This window comes from Protopterus annectens, chromosome 7.part1, assembly GCF_019279795.1.
Source record: "Protopterus annectens isolate FY-2018-M chromosome 7.part1, PAN1.0, whole genome shotgun sequence".
Lineage (NCBI taxonomy): Eukaryota > Metazoa > Chordata > Ceratodontiformes > Protopteridae > Protopterus > Protopterus annectens.
Window position 1 is genome coordinate 9,989,426 of NC_056740.1, and position 20,741 is coordinate 10,010,166.

Here is a 20,741-nt window from a genome sequence, read left to right on the forward strand (position 1 = left end):
CCTTTGTGAATACTCTGGGCAGTAGATAAGCCAAAGGGCAATCCAGACAACTGATAATGAGAATTTCCAGCTCCAAACCGCAGATACTTCCTGCAACTTAGCCTTATAGGCACATGAAGGTAAGCTTCCTTGAGATCTAAAGTTACCATCCAGTGATCTTTGCCCAGCAGAGGTAAAAGCTGTTGTAACGTCAACATCTTGAACTTGGGAATGTCCAGATAAGTGTTGAGGAGAGATAAATCCAAAATTGGTCTCCACGTGTTCCCCTTCTTGGTACTAGGAACAGGCGAGAATAAAATCCTAGGCCCCTTTCTGATACAGGGACTGGCTGAATGGCCCCCATCTGGAGTAACTGAGAAATTTGCTTGTGAGCCTCTTTTCTTTGTGGAGGAGGAACGCCTGGCATGCCTTTGAAAGGGGGCAATGAATGGAAATAAAACCTGTAACCGTGGTGAATGATATCCAACACCCAGCTGTCTTGAGTAATTAAATCCCAATTTTCTTTGAAAAGAGACAGTCTTCCTCCCAAAGGAGCTGCCAGACGAGAATCTACTGGCAGCTGAAAAGGCAGGTCATTGGGTCTGTGTGCAAAGGACTGACCCCTGCCCTCACCAGAAGTCTGAGCAGGTGAACTCCCTGTTCTAGGCCTAAAAGAACCTTGAGCTCTGCCCTACCACGCCTAGACCTACCCCTAGACTGGGAATCATAAGCAGGATATGTCCACCCCTTAGCAGGCCAATTTCTACTAAACTGGTGGCTGCACCTGCAAAAATCTTTAACAGTTTGCATAGACTTAGCTTTGTCCTCCATTTTCTTTAAAACTGCTTCCACAGGCGAACCAAACAACACATCAGACTGTAAAGGAGCATCCAAAATCCTTGTCTTAACATGCTCAGCTAAATTCTGATCCCTTAACCAGGCATGCCTGAAGAACAGAACTAGTGGCAGCCACCCTCGAGGAGGCCTGTACAGCATCAAAACCACATTGCAAAGAATGCTTACCCACTTGTTCAGACACATGAACCAAATCCAGCAACTCTTTACACTCAATACCTTCCGCCAAAGCATCCACCTTAGATTTCAATTGTGAAAGGAGATAATTTTGATATTTTAGCATGTGAAACTGACAATTCAACGCCTCATGGCTAGAGTGGAAGAAGTATACACTTTCTTGCCCCACCTATCCAAAGCCCTTGCCTCTTTATCAGTGGGAACAGGATTTTTAACCACAGAGGCCTTAACACCTTTAGGCCCCTGAGAAACAGTTTCTGGGTCCGCCCTAGGACTCTTAAACAAATACTTATGAGCTTGGGCACCCTATAGTACCTATCAGGTTTAACAGGAGCAGGAGGCAAAGAGTCAGGGTTCAGGAAGCCTCTGCAAAACATCTTCCACCACATTCAACACAGGAGGTATAGCTAAGGGCCTATGCTGGGGTAAAACAAGAATTCCTAAGCCTTTTCCTGAATCAGAGTAATCCTGGCCTTCCCATTTAAAGTGCTCCCTCATGGAATGCAGAGTCTCTGAAAATGAGAAATCCTCAGGAGGAGAAGCTGTAGGAGTGGAATCATCCACATCAGAATCAGAATAAGGAGGATACTCCTGCAAATCTTCCGCAGAAGACTCAGAAGCCTCTGAACACTGTTCAAAACTATCAAACTCCGGTTCCACCCTAGGCCTCTTATCAGGAGGGGGCATAGAACCTCTAATCATAGTAATCAAATCTTCTGCCATTTTAAGCATATGTTTCTTAGGTACAGAACCCGAAATGCTAGGAGAAGCCCCCACTGAAGCTGAACTTGGCCTACCTCTCAAAGAAGTTTAGGCAACAGAAGGAGAGGCTCTAACTACCATGGGAAGAGAGGGAAGAACAGTTACCTGAGAAGCCCCCTCAGCCTGGCCTACCTCCTGAGAAGGCACATCCTGTAACAGTAAAGTTTCTGCCTGAGACTCCATAGAAACTCCTGGCAAAACCTCTGGCTCCACTGAGCCTTCTAAAGAACCGACGTCCGGGACTGCCGGTTCATCAACCCTAGGCTTCGCTGTTTTGTCCTTGCGCTTCTTGACGAAGCGGCGCGGAGCATCCGACGGCATTTTATAATTGCAACGCTTCCCAAACACTAACCTGGCACAGTCTAACCTCCTCTTAATAGTGCGTTTGTTAAACCTAGCACAAGAGCGCATCCAACAACGCCGTGCTCAGGCCCTAAACAAGGTATACACAAGGTATGGTAATCCCTATGAGGTATCTGTTTCCCACAAGAAATACAGTTATTCACTTTTTCTGACATCCGGTTAAATACTGAGGCAAGAAAACCAAAATGTTCAACGGGTACTTAGCCAACTCTGATTCGGTCTGAAACTCCGGTTTCGAAATATTTCAGAACGCCAACCTGCACTCGCAAAACTGCTTCTGCATCGGACCATGCGGCAAAAAAGACTGAGGATATGACGTCGGTCATGCGCATTAGTACCCTGACGTACTGACGTCAGTCTAATGCGCCCTGACCGACGTCAGCCATATACTCTGGTATTCGGGCCGACTGGACAGCGGACTACCCAATAGTAAGGACTGCAGCAATGTGGAACGAAGAACATCCACAAGTTCACAACTAGTTTAGTATCCTTGCTCCTTATGGATAGCGATAACATGCAACTGTCTGCAAAGTTCTGTGTTATTTGTACTAGCAATACAAGGCCTCTGTGTTATTCATATAAAAGGGCTTAAAAAAATTTGGAAGTATGAGCTAGGCTTCTGAAAATCCTCACAGATGAATAGCCTAATAATTATTGATAAACCTACAGCAGTGCAATGCTGGTGTTGAATAAGTCAAGTAGATTTCTCCCTAGAGGAGGACAGGATTAACTCAAGTGAGTTGGCAAAGACAACAACAAAGATGCTTTGTGAATATTTACTTGCATTAATACAAGTCATACAGCCTATAAAAGGGTAGATAAAAGAACCAAGAAAGATGGCCTTCAGCTCAAAAGCAAAGGACTTTTTTTTTTAAGTTTGACTAGTGAGTGCTGGGTGCCACAGCATGGGTACCCAGTTATGCAGTACATCATAAGCAGTCTTGTTTATAGTCAGCAGGATATGAAGGAGTTCCAAGTCATTATCCTGCCTTACAATTCAAAATATAATAGATTTACAAGAAATAAGGACATGCCATCACAGATGACGGAGATATCCTCAGTGGCAGATTAGATAGCATTAGGTATTGAATCCTAGTACTGCAGATATGTTACTATGGTAGTTGAACCATGTTTCGGTGGTGATGCAAATTTCAATATTTTCCAGGGTCAGGAAGGCTTCTAGCACTGGACAATTCTACCTTTACATTTTTCAGGGTTGGCATGGCAGGTTTGGTAGATGTAGAAGATTGATATAGCCTACAAAAAGCACAATGGGGATGGAAAACATTTTAGCAAAAAAGAAAAAAAAATCCTGCAGGCAAAAGTGCAGCTCATCCCTTATAACGTAGTTTGGACTGCCCATGTCTCCCTCCAGGCTGACACACATTGGAATGCCTTAGCATGATATAAAAAACCCAGCCAATTATTAAAAACAATTTTTTTTGTTCATATTAACGCATCTTTCTCTGTGAGGGTAGAATGCTGCTCATAGCTAACTGCATACCAGCTTTGGATACATACTCAGACAACTCTAGGTCTATCTTTATATAATCAAATGAAGTGTGTTTTGAATCATACAATTACCCTGTCATATATGTACTTAGACTGAGAACATGAGTGTCCTAGTGACCTGTGATAATCTGACATTTGAGAAACTCACTGCCACCTTTTTCTTAATCAGCCAAGGTGGAGCTAACTGTTGACTCAACCATAAGGACAGCCACAATTTGGGCAGGGAAGGTCTCCTGCACTGCTGGGACCTGAGAACCTTAAACCACATACTTCTCAGCAAATAAGGGGTCATGAGCATGACTTATGTTTTTTTCTTCCGTTAACCCTATAAGAAGACACTATCAGTTGGATCAGATGGAATGTGTTCAGGAACTGCCCATATCATGGGAGGCACTCACCACTACCTCCCATCTACAGTTATGAACAGAGCAAATACTGGAGAGGACTTCACTCTAGTGGACAGAACAGAAGTCATTTTATGTAATGTACCACTCCTAAAAGACCCTTGCAAGGCAAAACCTTTGAATTTGTAGCTCAATTAGAGTACTGAAGCAACAACTAAGAACATTTACAATTTTTTTTTTTACTATAAAGAGGAAATGATTTTCTGAAAGAATGATGCTCCATTCTATGGCCCACCAGTAAATAAGCATTACCTTCTTCCATGGGGATAAGCCCATGTTCCTGACTGCTTGTAAAGATACTATAACAGATTGGTTATCTGCTCACTAGGAGAAGTCCCAGAAGCAGCTTTTTCCTTCATGGTTTTTAAACACTGCCTTATACCTTGATTGATAAAGAGCCTCACCAGAAGGAAGATCCATATTCCCTACACCTCGTGGAAGCCAAAGTAAGCTCCCCTCCCTACAAGTGAAGCACTCCTCATCAGAATCCATTGTATGAGTATAGACTAGGAAAACCCACAAGCAGGCTGAAGGGACTGTACACTGCTCCAGGGTCCCATGATAAAGGGTCAACACAATAATCACATTCATGAGGGTGCTCTCCATAAGTGACCTTTGGATACAAAGTAGGTTAAAAAGATCTCTCCCATCAAGTGTCAGGGCTTAAAGCTCGGGCACTTGCAGGTTCTCTCAGTTTCATGTGCCTCCCCAGAGGAGTAGAGACAATGCTAGTGCAGATCTTGCCCAGCAATATGATGACAATACAGATACCTAGTATGTAATTGTTTAGGCATTAAATGCTGGACTTCACCAACGATGGCAAGAAAGTACAGTTGTCTACACTTACCATAAATGTAGATGTTCAAGTGTATTCACTGTTGCAGTCATCACACTTGGGTTATCCTGCCAGGGGGTAGCCCTCAGTCGGCCCGAATACTAGAGGCTTAGTATTTCTGCGTCAGTTGCTGTCGCTCCAGGACTGACGTCAGGTCGTCAGTGGTATAAAATCAGGCAGCCAACGCCATTACATCAGTTATTCTTGCCCCAAATAGGGAGCTAGGTTATGGTGGAAAAACACTACCATTTCCTGTAAAGAGTGAGGAAGAGGGAGAGAAGGAGAGAGAGAGAAGGGGGATGGAGGGTGGGAAACCAGGACTGCAATAGTGAATAGACTCTAACATCTACATTTATGGTAAGTGTATGTACACAACTGTACTATGTTCTTCATGTTTCACTGTTGCAGTCATTACACTTAGGTTGATTCCCAAAGCTGAAGAAAAGGGTAGAGGCAGTCAAGAAGACTGGGGGCTGACTAGGATGTCCTGCAAGACTGCGGTTGTAAATCCTGCCCTGGATTTGGAGAAAACAGACAGATGGTAATGCTTGGTGAAGGTATGAACAGAAGTCCATATTGCAGCCTCCAGGATGTCCCTGGTAGGGACCCCTCTGAGAAAAGATGCAGAGGTGGAGGTTGCCCTGGTGGAATGCATTCTGACCCCCTTAGGAGGTGGTTTCCCATGGTGTTTGTAGCAGAAATTGATGCAGTGTGCTATCCAATTGGAGATTGTTTGGATATGGCCTTGCCTCTGTCCTCTGACTAGCAAATGGTCAGTTTTCCTAAAAGATTTAGTCCTATCCAGGTAGAATCTGAGCTGTCTGTGCGCACATCAAGAGAATGCAGAATTTTTTCTCCCTTGTTTTGGGGGTTAGGGGAAAAAGTTGGCAAATGAATTGATTGGTTGAGAGCCACACTGGACACCACTTTAGGCATGAAAGTTGGTTTAGACCTGAGGGAGACCCTGTCAGCATGGAAAATGATGAAGGGCTCTACAGCCATAAGAGCTTATAGCTCTGAAACTCTTCTAGCTGAAGTGATGGCCAGAAGCAAGGCTGTTTCCCAAGAGATAAATTTTAATTGTGCTAAAGCTGCAGGCTCAAAGGGGGGTAGTGTGAGCTTTTCCAACACAAAGTTTAGGTCCCAAGCTGGGGTAGGAGCACTTCTGGGGGGGCCTTAAATTGTTAGCCCCTCTTAGGAACTGTTTGATGAGAGGATGAGAGAAGAGAGGTGGCTCTGTGCTGTAATGAGCAGAAATGGCAGAGGCATGCATCTTAATAGAAGAGACGGAAAGTCCCCTGTGTAGTAGGTCTGCTAGGTAATCCAGGATGAGAGGTAGGGAGGCTGTGCTGTTTCAGCTCCTTTAGCATGGATCCAGGTGCAATACCTTTTCCACTTGACAACATAGGATTTTCTAGTGCTAGGGTGTCTGGCCTCACGTATAACATCCAGCACTTACTTGCTTAGGATGGCAGCTGGAGGAGAGGTCAGGGAATAAGTCAGGCTGCCAGGTTCAGGGTCTGCAATTGTGGATGCATAAATTTTCTATTCTTCTGGGTCAGGAGTGTTGGGATCTGAGGTAGGTGCCAAGGTGGCAGGGGTGACGGGCTGTGCAGCAGTGGGTACCAGTGCTGGTGTGGCTAGTCTGGGGCAATCAAGATTGCTCTTGGTTTTTCTTCCCTTATTTCGAGCAGTACTCTTGAAATTAGTGGTAGAGGGGGAAATGCATGGATGATCGAGAGCTTTATCCATTGGCAGGATAGAGCATCCACTTTCCAGGCCTTGCTGTGAGGTTCCCTGGTGCAGAATTTGCTGAGCTGGTAATTGGTGTGGGAGGCAAAGAGGTCCACCGTCAGGGTGCCCCATTTCTAGGTTACAACGTTGAAGGTTTGGTGGTCTAGCAGATTTATGCTTAAGTTGTCTGTCAGTGAGTTTTGGGAGCCTGGAAGGAATTGTGCTAGCAGATAAATTTGCATGGCTAAAGCTGTGTGCCAAAGGGTCATGGCGAGCCTGCAGAGAGGATAAGAGTGAGTTCCTTCCTGCTTAATGACATACCACATCACTGTGGTGTTGTCTGTTTTGATCACTAGAGGCCCCGGGGAGAGTAGGTGTCTAGAAGCTGTCAGGGCATGCTGAACAGCTAGCATCTCTTCTTGGTTGATGTGCAGATGTAACTGATTTGAGCTCCAATGGCCCTGTATGCACCTGCCGTCCAGGTGTGCACCCCAGGCATAATCTGATGCATCTGTGGTTAGGTTCTGGGTGGCATGGGGTTGTGAGAAGGGAAGACCCTTGTTTTGGTTGCATGTTGCTGCCCACCAAAGAAAATCTTTCCTTAGACAGGGTATTATAAGTATGATAGTTTCCAGGTCCTGAGAGTGTTGACACCACAGGCTTTTTAGGTACCATTGTAGTTTCCTCATATGCAGTCTGGCATATGGAATGAGTAGAATTCAGGATGCCATGAACCCTAGCACTTGCAGGATTTTCCTTGCGGATAACCGGGTTCTGGTGGCCAGGTGAGAGAAGTAGCCTGTCAGATTGGCTTGTTTTTCTGGATTAAGGAATGCCATCCGGGATACTGTGTCCAGGCTTGCTCCCAGAAATACAGTTTTTTGAGTGGGGACTAGTTTGGATTTCTTTTTCTTTAAAGTATACCCCAGGGAGGTCAGTAGGTCCTTTACCAAGGTCAGGTGCTGTAACAACTTTTCCTGACTGTCTGCCTTAATCAGGCAGTCATCTAAGTGGGGGTAAATTTGACTACTCCTTTGTCTGCAAAAAGCAATGGCTGGAGTCAGGCATTTTGTGAAAACTCCAGGAGCAGTGGGATAAGCCAAAGGGAAGCTCAGAGAACTGAAATTGCATAGATCCTGCCCTGAAACGTATATATTTCCTGCAAGAATCCCTGATTGGGATGTGTAGATAAGCCTCTTTTAGGTCTAGGGTGACTAACCAAGCATCCTTAGAAAGCATAGAAAGAAGCTGCTGGAGGGACAGCATTTTGAATTTTGGTATCACCAGGAAGGTGATAGATCGAGGATTGGGTGCCAGGTGCCCTCTTTTCTGGGTACCAGGAAAAGCCTGGAATAGAAACCTTGGCCTATCTGTTCTGCAGAAACAGGCTGTACTGCCCTCATGGAGAGCAAGGGAAGGACTTGGTTTTTGGCCTCTGCCCACTGGTTTGGAGGAAGATCTAGGAACCCTTTTGGAGTTGGCAGAGTGTGGAAATAAAATTTGTACCCCTGGGACACTATGTTGAGGAGCCATCGGTCGTTGGTAACAGATGCCCAGTTTTTTGCATGGGAAGAGAGTTTTCCTCCTAGGGGCACAAGCAGGTGGGCAGAGGTAAGGGGTGGAGGTGTAAAGTCATTCTGAGTTCCTTCCATAAGGGGGTGGCTTAGCATTCCCAGTTTTTGAAGTGGAGAAACTCCATTGCTTAGATCTCTGCATTCCCACGGACTGGTGTCTCGGGGGGGGGGGGGGTCTGCTTCCCCTAGGTCTTGTCTGAGCTGGCCTGGAGGGGGCCGGAAAGGACCAGTGCTTGGAGGGGCAATGCCTACTGAACCTCGGAGGCATTACTTGTAAGAAGTCTTTAACTGTCTATATAAATTTAGCTTTTTCTTCCATCTTTTTAAGACCTCTTATGCCTTGGTGCCAAACAAATTGTCTTTGTTCAATGGTGCGTCCAATATTTTGATTTGACATGGTCTGGCAAGGTCTGTTCCTTAAGCCAAGCATGCCTTCTAAGTACAGTACCTGTGACTGCTGCCCTGCAAGATGCTTCTAGAGGGTCAAAGCCACATTGCAAAGTGTGTTTAATAACTTGGCTTGCAGAATGCATAAGCTCCTGTATTTCTTTATTTTCTGCACAAGCAGGAAAGGTAGATATTTTTTGTTTGAGGAGTTAAATGGTATGTTGCTGGTATTTCAGCATGTGGAACTGATAATTTAGTGCTCTAATGGCAAGAGTTGCAGAGGTGTACACTTTTTTACACCATTGTCTAAAGCTTGGGAATCCCTGTCTGAGGGGGTGGGATTCTTAGCTGTGGTTGCTTTTACTCCTTTAGGTCCTTGGGAGATGACCTCTGGGTCAGCAGTAGGATTTTTGAAAATAAATTTGTGAGAGTCAGGGACTCTAATACCCGTCAGGTTTCCTGGGAGCAGGAGGAAGGGTGTCAGGAGTCAAACTGGATTCCATAAAGACATCATCCACAACATCCAAGACAGAAGGAATGACTAAAAGTCTGTAATGTGGTAAGTCTAAGAATTCCCTGAGTCTCTTTTTGGACTGAGGATAGTCCTGACATTCCCATTGGAAATGCTCCCTTAAAGAATGTAGGGTTTCACCAAATGAAAAATCCTCTGGAGGAGAGGCAGAAGGAATGGATTCCTCTGCATCTGAATCTTCATAAGCAGATAGGGGTTGCATGTCTTCATATTCAGAAACGTCAGAGTCATCTGACTCCTGGTCAGATAAAACTGCTGCGGACAAGTCTCTTTTTCTTTTGGAAGGGGTAGGCTGGCTTCCCCTAATAAGCATGATAAGGTCTTCTGCCATTTTAAGCATTTGAGATTGAGGCACAAAACTCTGTAGTTTTAGAAAGAACTGAAGACACTAAAGAAGTCGTCGGTTTTTGTCGAGTATCGGTAGTGCAAAGAACTTTCTTGGAAGCCGGTGCCTGCTCAGCCGCTCTGGACTCATCCAAGGTAGAGATATCCGCAGGATCTTTAGTCAAAGAAGAGTCTTGCGGCATACCGGACTTCGAACGGGTCTCGGTAGTGGCCTGTGAATCCAGAAAAGCAGGCATCAGGGGCTGCGAAAGCACCTCACTGAGAACCGGCGAACTGGCGACTAGCTTAACGGAAGTGTCGTTGGCAGTTTTGGACCTGTGCAGTCTGCCTCTGTCTTTATCCTTACATTTTTTCAGAAGATCAGTAGTCGGATGGCTTACCAAAGTCATTTTGGAATACAGAGATCGAGAGTGAAAATATTCAGCTACAATAAGGGCCTGACGACGTATAGTTCTGGCAATGAACAAAGCACAAAAGCGACAGTGAGGGACGTCGTGGTCTGGGCCTAAACAGGTGACGCAGTAGAATGGAAGTCTTGGTGTGGTATTTGCTTTCCACAGGCGAGACAATTGTTAACTTTTTCTGACATCGGTTAGTGCAAGAAAAATGGATCCCCAACGGGGTACTTAGCTTTAGAAGACTTCAACTTCAATTCAGAAACGAAACTCAGGTAGCGGCCGATCGCCACTCGTGCGAACTGATTCTGCTTCTGGCTCCTCGGCAAGAAAGACTGATCTAATTGCGTCGACTGCCTGATTTTATACCACTGACGACCTGATGTCAGTCCTGGAGCGGACAGCAACCGACAGAAATAATAAGGCTCTGGTATTTGGGCTGACTGAGGGCTACCCCTGGCAGGATAACTCAAGTGTGATGCCTGCAACAGTGAAACATGAAGAACATCTACTTTCTAAACTGACTCAGAAACAAAAAAGAAATCGGGATAAATAAATCACAACCAGCTACATCCCAATCTGTTAACAGTACAGGCAGCACATCTATCCCTAAATGTAGCATTTTACAGAAACAATGCTGAACTTTGATAGGTTTAGAATATAAAAAAAAAACGGGTAAACAACTCCAAAGAACACAGTGAAAGTGAAAAAGCAGCAAACCAAAGAACAGGAAGGAAGCAGACCACAAAACTTATAAGCTTTACTTCGTTTAATAAAACACCACAAACTTCATCAGAATAAATACAAAAACTTGAAACCACCCTTTAAATACCTGTCATGTGAAAAAAAAACATACATTGACAAAATACTTCAAGTAAATTATTTAAATAGCCACTGTGATGTCATGAACATGTAAAAATACACTACAAAAAGTTTTAACATTGCATATGTATAAAAACTTGAAAATGTACACATATAATAGTCAATAATGACAAACTACTACACAGTGTTTCATCAAATAAAGCCCATTTTGTGAATAGCTTGGCTCATTACATCAAAGCCTTTGTAACTGAAGGAAACACTTGATGTTTATAGTTTCATTTAGTCCTGGTAGGTAGTCTGCTCTTAAAGCTATCTGCCATTTAGTTTCCCTACATTCTAATAAGGCTCTAAAATTACCCACCAAAGGACCAAATACTACTTTAAGACTATGTAAATTAATTAAAATTGTTACATAATAAAACGTGTCGTGCCAGTGCATTATTCCTGTCTTTTTTTCTCACTGCCAACACACGTTCATAAATCCTTCTACTTAGTGACTTGATGGTCTTGCCAACTTAAAAACTGGTACAAGAATTACATATTGCGAGATAAACAATACCCACAGAATCACATATAATCCTGTCCTTTGCCCAAATAACTTTCTTGAAATGTTTCAACTCAACAAACCTGAACTGGCTATGTATCTACATTGCCTGCAATGACCACAAGCAAAAGTCCCAAAAGGGTCTTTGACCCCGTTGTGTGATGTCTTAGAAGTACTTTCAAGTATACTTCTTATGTTACATACCTTTTTATAAGTGAACAAAGGTTCATTACCCAGGACTTTCACCAATTCAGAATGTCCAAGCAACACCTTCCAATTTTCCTTAATAACATGCCTAATAATGTCCATTCCATTTGAAATGGACAATGGGAAGGCCAGCTCAAACACCTTGTTGTTTTTATTCACCTTACTTGCAACACTGAAACTGGCTCTCAAGATGGGACTAGCTAAACTGTCTCTGAGAGTTATAACTTCGGCAACAATCTTACATAACCAAAACAAATCATATCCCCTGGGTATAAAAATTCCAGTCAGGTTGTTAACCTCACCATCAAAAACAGAATCGTCACTGGTCAAACGACTCAACCTTATAAGTTGTCCCTTGACAACCCCTCTTTTCATATGTTGGGGATGAAGACTGTCCCTGTGCAAGTACTGACTGACAAAGGTAGATTTCCTATGGGTACTACAACTGAAACAAATTGTCATCAAGTAATTCCAAATGAATATCCAGGAAGTCTATTATTTTCCCAAACCCTCCCCAGGGTAAAATTCAAAAAACTGGTCGAACATTCAGGTCTTGCAAGAATAACTGGACACTATCAAGTTTCCCTTGCCACAATAAAAACAAATCATCAATGTAACGCCTGTAAAATAAAATATTCTTAGCCACAGGATGTGTCACAAGAAATTTCATCTCCCACATAGCCATAAATAGATTGGCAAAAGAAGGAGCCACTCTAGAACCCATGGCCACACCAGAGATTTGCTGAAAAATACTAGTTCAAAACTTAAAAAAATTACTTTCCAAAATCATTTCCATCAAAACACACAAAATGTTGAATCTTATCATTGTCAAAGTCAGTATGGCAGTCCAATATTCCCTAAATAAATCAATTCCAGCTTCTTGATCTATACTTGTATAGAGGGAAGTGACATCAAGTTTTGCAAAAATATAGTTGACATATAAAAATTTTCCAAATTAAATTCACATAACAACGCTAATAGATGCCATGAATCTTTTAAATAAAACCTAGAACTTTGAACAACAGGGTTCAAAATTTTATCTAACCAAATAGAAATTGGTTCAGTCTTAGAGTATGCTGCTGACACTATGGGTCTAAATGAAACTATAAACATCAAGTGTTTTCTTCAGTTACAAGATTCTGTTTTTGATGGTGAGGTTAACAAACTGACTGGATTGTTTATAGCTAGTGGATATGACTTGTTTTTGGTACGTAACATTGTTGCTGAATTTATAACTTCTCAGAGACAGTTTAGCTAGTCCCATCTTGGGAGGCAATTTCAGTGTTGCAAGTAGGGTGAATCAAAACAACAAGGTGTTTGAGCTGGCCTTCCCATTGCCCATTTCAGATGGAATGGACATTATTAGGCATGTTATTAAAGAAAATTGGAAGGTGTTGCTTGGACATTCTGAATTGGTGAAAGTCCTGGGTAATGCAAGCACAGTTGTGTACACTGACCATAAATGTAGATGTTCGAGTGTATTCACTGTTGCAGTCATCACATTTGGGTTATCTGCAGGTAGCCCTCAGCCAGCCTGAATACCAGAGTCTTCGGATTTCTGCGTCGGATGCTGCTGTTTCTTCCATGACGTCAGGTCGTCAGGGGGTATAAAACATGCAGCAGATGCCATTACATCAGTTTTTCTTGCCCCAGATGTCAGGTGCCCCCACAATAGGAAGCAATTATATGGTATGGTACACCCCCATCAAAAAGCAAATACACATGAAAAAATTTATACCAAATAAGAAGGAAAGGTAGAGCCAAGAGAAGTCAACGGACTGGAGGGAGGGTAACCAGGACTGCAACAATGAATACACTCGAACATCTACATTTATGGTAAGTGCACACAACTGTACTATGTTCTTCGTGTTTCACTGTTGCAGTCATCACATTTGGGTTGATTCCCAAAGCTAAGGAAGGGAGGAGGTAGTTAAAGAGCATTACGGCCAGCTATTAAAACCTGCAAGACTGCTGTGGCAAATTCAGCTCTGGATTTAGAAAAGATAGGCAAGGTGGTAATGCTTGGTGAAGGTATGTACAGAACTCCAGGTAGCAGCTTCCAGGATGTCCCTGGTAGGGACTCCTCTGAGAAATGCCGTAGAGGTAGATGCAGCCCTGGTGGAATGTGATCGTATCCCCTGTGGGGTAGGTTTTCCATGGTGCTTGTAGCAGAAATGAATGCAATGGGCTATCCATTTGGAAATGGTATGCTTTGAAATGGCCTTCCCCTCTGCCCCTGCAGCAAAGCCAACTAGCAACTGCTCAGATTTTCTGAGAGGCTTAGTCTTGTCCAAACAGAATCTAAATTGTCTGTGCACATCCAGAGAGTACAGTATCCGTTCCCCTTTGTTTTGTGTATTAGGGAAAAAGTAGTTAAATGAATGGACTGGTTTAGGGCCACATTAGACGACCACCTTGGGCATAAAGGAAGGATTAGTCCTGAGGGAAACCCTGTCCGCATGGAAGATAATGAAGGGTTCCCACTGCCATGAGGGCCTGTAATTCAGACACTCTTCTTACTGAAGTGATGGCTAGAAGCAAGGCTGTTTTCCAAGAAAGGAATTTCAACTCTGCTGATGCAGCTGGCTCAAAGGGGGGGGGGGGAGTGAGCTTTTCCAATACAAAGTTAAGGTCCAAGGCTGGAGTGTGAGCTCTCCTGGGGGGGGTCTTAAATTTTTGGCCCCTCTAAGGAATTGTTTTAGCAAGGGGTGAGAGATGAGGGGTGGCTCAGTATTATAATATACTGAAATGGCAGAGGCATGAATCTTAATTGATGAGAAGGATAGGCCCTTGTGGAGCATTTCTGTTAAGTACTCTAGAATATGAAGTAAGCTGGGCACCGTTGTGCCCATCCCCTGAGCCTGGCTCCAGTAACAGTATCTCTTCCACTTTTCAGCATAGGATTTTCTGGTACTAGGCCTCCTTGCCTCCAGAATGACATTCAGCACCTGCTTACTGAGGGATGCTAGAGGAGAGCTCATGGAATTAGCCAGGCTGCAAGGTTCAGGGTTTGAAGCGGAGGGTGCAGAATCTTGCCCGCCTGCTGGGACAGCAGGGAAGGGGTCTGAAGCAGGTGCCATGGTTGTAGCAATGTCATACTGAACAAGAGGGGGTACCAGTGCTGGCATGGCCAGTCTGGTGCAATCAGTATTGTCCTTGGCTTGTCCTGCTTGATCTTTAGTAGAACCTTCGAGAGTAGAGGCAGAGGGGGAAAGGCATAAACTGAGAGGCTTTCCCAGGTAAAGGACAGGGCAACCACTTTCCAAACATGACTGTAGGGAGTTCTGGTGCAGAATTTGTTCAATTGGTAGTTCTGAGGGGAGGCAAACAGATCTACCTCTGAAGTCCCCATTTGTTCTTCAAGAGGTTGAATATTTTGGGTTCTAGTTTCCATTCGTGTGGGTCCATGACATTTCTGCTTAAGTCGTCTGCCAGTGAATTTAGTCTGCCTGGCAGGAATTGAGCTTGTAGGTGTACTTGGTAGCTCAAGGCTGTGTTCCACAGAGCCATGGCTAGTCTGCAGGGAGGGTAGGAGTGGGTTCCTCCCTGCTTGTTTATGTACCACATAACTGTGGTGTTGTATGTCTTTACCAATAGTTGTCCTGGAAGAATATGATCTTTGAAGGCTGTCAGAGCATTCTGTACAGCTAACATTTCTTTATGATTGATATGCAGGTGCATCTGTCTCGGGTTCCATTTGCCCTGAATATGCACTGCCCTGCCATGTGAGCCCCCCATGCATAGTCTGATGCATCTGTTGTTAGGGTTTGGGTGGCAGGGGGTAGAGTGAAAGGGAGTCCCTTGTTGTGGTAGCAGGCCTCTGCCCACCAAAGGAACTCTGTCCTTAGACAAGGAATGATAGGAATCATTGTTTCCAGGTGCTGAGAATGTTGACACCATAGACTTTTTAGATACCATTGGAGTTTCCTCATATTTAGTCTTACATATGGAATTAGCAGAATGCAAGAGGCCATGAACCCCAGAGCTTGCAGTATTTTCCTTGCAGATAGCTGAGTTTTTGTGGCCAATAGTTTGAAGTAGGTTGTCATATATTGTATTTTCTGGAGCTTTTCTCCTCGGGTCTCCACTGAAAATGGGACAATATCCCAGTTGGACTAACCCGGTTAACAAATGTCAATAAATAAATAAATAAACTTGTTTCTCCAGAGTGAGGAATGCCATCTGGAAAGCTGCGTTCAAGCTTGCTCCCAGGAATACAATCTGTTGACAGGGTACTAGGTGAGATTTCTTTTCGTTGATGGTGTACCCCAGTGAGGTTAGAAGTTTCTTTACAAATAAATAAATAAACTTGTTTCTCCAGAGTGAGGAATGCCATCTGGAAAGTTGCGTTCAAGCTTGCTCCCAGGAATACAATCTGTTGACAGGGTACTAGGTGAGATTTCTTTTCGTTGATGGTGTACCCCAGTGAGGTTAGAAGTTTCTTTACAAATGCCAGGTGTTGTAATAGCAAGTCCTGGCTTTCTGCCTGAATCCGACAATCGTCCAAGTATGGGTAAATTTGAATATTTCGAGGCCTGCAAAAAGCAATGGCTGGAGTTAAGACACTTTGTGAACACCATGGATGCAGTAGATAAGCCAAAGGGAAGTGCAGAGAACTGAAAGTACATGGAGCCTGCCCTGAAACGTAGGTATTGTCTGCAAGATTCTCTTATTGGGATGTGCACATAAGCTTCCTTTAAGTCTAGGGTTGCCAGCCAGGCATCCTTGGCTAGCATAGGAAGAAGCTGTTGAAGAGTTAGCATTTTGAATTTTGGAACCACCAGAAAGGTGTTGAGAATAGAGAGGTCCAGGATAGGATGCCAGGAGTTTTCTTTCTTGGGTACCAGAAAAAGTCTTGAATAAAAACCTTGTCCCCTTTGTTCTGCTGGGACAGGTTGAATAGCCCTGATACTGAAAAGAGAGAACCTGTTGTTGGGCCTCCACCCATTGATTTGGGGGGAGGTCTGGCCAACCATTTGGGGTTGGTAGTGTGTGGAAGTGGAATCTGTATCCTCAAGAAACTATGTTCAAAACCCACTTGTCCTGGGTAATGAGTTTCCAGTTTTTTGCATGCAGGGTGAGCTTTCCTCCTAAGGGGGCAACTAGTAGAGCAGGGCTTGGAAGGGTTAAGGTTAAGTCATTGTGCCATTTTTCCGTAGGGAGGTGGCTTACTGCTCCCTGCTTTGGAAGTGGGAGCCCCCACTGCTTAGATCTGTGCATAGCCTGAGACTGAAGTCTTGGTGGTCTGCTGTTCCTGGGTTTGGACTGAGAATGCCTGGAAGGGACCGGAAAGGACCAGTTCTTTGAGGGCCAATGCCTACTGAATTTGGGAGGCTGTACTTGCAGGAAATATTTATCAGTTTGCATAGATTTAGCTTTTTCCTCCATCCTTTTGAGGATGACTTCTACTTTGTTGCCAAAAAGGCGTTCTTGGTTTAAGGGTGCATCCAGTAATTTAGCTTTAACATGATCTGGGAAGTTTTGTTTCTTAAGCCAAGCATGCCTTCTAAGTACAGACTCGGTGACAGCAGCCCTGCAAGATGCTTCTAAAGTGTTAAAACCACATTGCAAAGTATGTTTACCAACTTGTTTTGCAGAATGCATTAAATCTTGCAAATCTTTGTGTTCAGCAGTCAGGAATCAACATCATTTTCTGTTTAAGTAGTCCCATAATATGCTGCTGATACTTTAACATATGAAACTGGCAATTTAAAGCCCTAATGGCCAAAGTAGCAGAAGTGTATACCTTCTTACCCCCATCTGTTTAAGGCTCTAGAATCTCTATCAGAAGGGGTAGGATTTCTGTCAGCAGTAGCCTTTTGACCCTTGGGAAATGGTCTCTGGATCCGCAGTAGGATTCTTGAAGAGGAACTTGTGAGAGTCAGGTACTCTGTAGTACCTGTCAGATTTTCTGGGAGCTGGAGGTAAAGTGTCTGGGGTAAGGCTAGATTCCAAGAAAACATCATCTACAATAGCCAGAAAACGAGGGATACCTAGAGGCCTGTGTTGAGGCAGGAGTAAGAATTCCCCGGACTCAGAATAGTCCTGGCTTTCCCAGCGGAAATGCTCCCTAAGGGTATGCAAGGTTTCACCAAAAGAAAAATCTTCTGGAGGGGAGGCAGAGGGAATGGAATCCTCTGCATCAGAATCTTCATAAGTAGGTAAGGGCAAATCCTGGTAATCAGAAGGAGCAGAGATCAGATTCCTGCTCAGAAAAATTAGAAAGAAAATCAGTTCTAGGTCTTTTAGAGGGGGAAGGCTGGCTTCCACTAATTAAGGTAATAAGGTCTTCAGCCATTCAAAGCATTTGTGTTTGAGGCATATGGGTCTGAGTCTGCAGTTTGGTCATCGGTTTTCTAGGCGTAGTGCGAGTTTTAGGCCTGAGGAATTCGGTACTTCTAGCTGGAAAAGATGCCGTCGATTTAATATGAAAGTCTGTAGGCCTGAATACACCCTCAGAAGCCGGTGCCTGCACAGCGGCTCCGGACCCATCCAAGGTAGAGACATCCGCAGGTTCCATAGTCGAAGAAGCATCTCGCGGCATACTGGATTCCACATGGGTCTCAGTAGGGGCCTGCGAATCTGTAGTAGCGGGTATCAGGGGCTGCAAAAGCGCCTCACCAAGTACCGGCGGACTGGTGACTAGCTTAACGGAAGCATTGTCGGTAGTTGTGGACCTATGCGGTCTGTCTCTGTCTTTATCCTTACGTTTTTTCAGAAGTTCGGTAGTCGGATGGCTTAACAAAGCCATTTCGGAGTATGGAGATCGAGAACTAAAGTATTTGGCTACAAAATAGCCCGATGATGAATAGTTCGGGCGTTGAACAAGGCACAAAACCGACAGCAAGGGACGTCATGGTCTGGGTCTAAACAGGTGACGCAGTAAGAATGAAAATCTCTGAGGTATTTGCTTTCCACAGGCAAGACAATTGTTAATTTTTTCGTGACATCGGTTAGAGGAAGAAAAAAGGATCCCCAATGGGGTACTTATCTTTTTTGAAGACTTCGGGTCTGAAACTTGAAAACGAAAATTTCACGAGACGCCCAACCGGCACTTGCGAACTGCTTCTGCTTCGGGCACCGCACGGCAAGAAAGACTGACGCAGAAATCCGAAGAGTGTGGTATTCAGGCTGGCTGAGGGCTACTTGCAGGCAGATAACCCAAATATGATGACTGCAACAGTGAAACACGAAGAACATCCTTTGTTCACTTATAAAAGGTATGTAACATAAGAAGTATATTTGAAAGTACTTCTAAAACATCACCACAATGAAGGTCAAAGACCCTGTTGGGACTTTTGCTTGTGGTCATTGCAGACAGTGTAGATACATAGCCAATTCAGCTTCTGTTGAGTTGAAACATTTCAAGAAAGTTATTTGGGCAAAGGACAGATTTACATGCGATTCTGTGAGTATTGTTCATCTCGCAATATGTAATTCTTGTACCAGTTTCTATGTTGGCAAGACCATCAGGTCACTAAGTAGAAGGATTTATGAATTTATGAACATGTGTTGGCAGTGAGAAACAAAGACTGGAATAATGCACTGGCACGACACATTTTATTATGTAACAATTTTAAGAAATTTACATCCTTTGTCTTAGATAAAGTAGTTTGTGGTCCTTTGGTGGGTAAATTTAGAGCCTTATTAGAATGTAGGGAAACTAAATGGTAGATAGCTTTAAGAGCAGACTACTCTCCAGGACTACATGAAAACTATAAACATCAAGTGTTTTCTTGAGTTACAAAGGCTTTGATGTAGTGAGCCACGCTGTTCACAAAATGGGCTTTATTTGATGAAACACGTTTGTCATTATTGAGTATTATATATATACAATTTCATGTTTTTATACATATGCAATGTTAAAAAATTCTGTAGTGCATTTTTAAATTTTCATGACATCACAATGGCTATTTAAAATTATTTGAAGTATTTTGTCACTGAATGATTTTTTGCACATGACAAGTATTTAAAGGGTGAGTTCAAGTTTTTGTATTTATTCTGATGAAGCCCTAGTGGAGTGTGCTCTTACTCCCTGAAGTAAGTCCTTGCCGTGGTAGGAGTAGCAGAAGCAGATAGTTTTCCTGATCCAACAGGAGACACTGTTTGGAAACTGCTTTGCCCAGGGATGAAAGGATACAAAGTTGATTAGATTTCCTTACGGACATTGCTTTGGCAAATAAAATCTTAGTTGTCTGTGCACATCCAGGGAATGGAGTATTCTCACTGTCATTGGTGGGAGAGGGAAATAAGGTGGGTAGGTGGATGGACTGATTTAATGATAGCTCATTGACCACTTTGGGCATGAAAGAAGGGTTGGTGCACAGGGTCAACCCTGTCATTGTGGAAGATAGTGTAGGGGGGCAGGCAACGAGAGCCTGCAACTCTGATACCCATCTAGCTGAGGTGAGAGCTACCAGCAGTATTGTTTTCCATGTGCACATTTGCAGTGTTGAAGAAAGGAAAGTTGTGTAAAATCTTACCATAACCATAGATGTCCTTCTCTTCCATGTTGCTGTATTCACTAGTGGGTTTACCCTTCTTCCGATCAGCTTGTCTGGCTAGGTTTCCAAAGCTTTTCCAGTCCCTGATGGTGCGTTGATGATGTGTTAGCATGTACGTGGGCCATAAACGTGACATCTGTGCGCACCAGCCCTCAAACTAAGGAAGCTACAGACGGAGCCAGTCCTGATGGCATAGCCTGTACAGAAGCCGAGGAGAGCAAGTGCAAGGATAAGAGGGGGAAGATGGGAGGGAAGGAATACTGCAACATGTAAGAGAAGGACATCTATGGCTATGGCAAGATTTTACACAACTTTTCTATGTCCTTCTATTCCAATGTTGCAGTATTCACTAGTGGGTGAGTACAAAAGCTCACTGTTGGCTGGGAGGTGGCCTGGATGAGGATTCCAGGACAGCCCTGGCAAATCCTGCCCTGGTGATGTGGTCCAGTTTATAGTGTCTGGTGAAGGTGCGCACAGAGGACCAGGTAGCCACTTCCAGAATGGAGTTGGTGTCTAGGCCTTTAAAGAAGGTTCCAGAAGGAGCCATGGCTCTTGTGGAATGGACTCTGACGTTGCCTGTCAGTGTCTTCCCATAGTGGGTGTAACAAAAGGAAATGGCCCTAGCAATCCAGGAAGAAATGGTTCGTTTTCCCACAGCTTTCCCCAGAGCCCTGGGCTGGAAGGAAACAAACAGCTGGTCTGACTTGCGTACAGGTTTGGTCTTATGCAGATAGAATCGAAGTTGCCTGTGGACAACTAGGGAGTGAAGGACTCTCTCCCTCTCTCTCTGAGGAATTGGAAAGAAGGTGG

At 44.0% G+C, this 20,741-nt stretch overlaps 1 protein-coding gene across 1 annotated transcript in view; it reads right to left on the reverse strand.

Annotated features, from left to right (window-relative positions):
• The window catches only part of NCKIPSD (NCK interacting protein with SH3 domain), a 1,945,114-nt gene that overhangs the window by 510,404 nt on the left and 1,413,969 nt on the right, over positions 1–20,741 (reverse strand). The gene's annotated exons all lie outside the window — the stretch shown is intronic.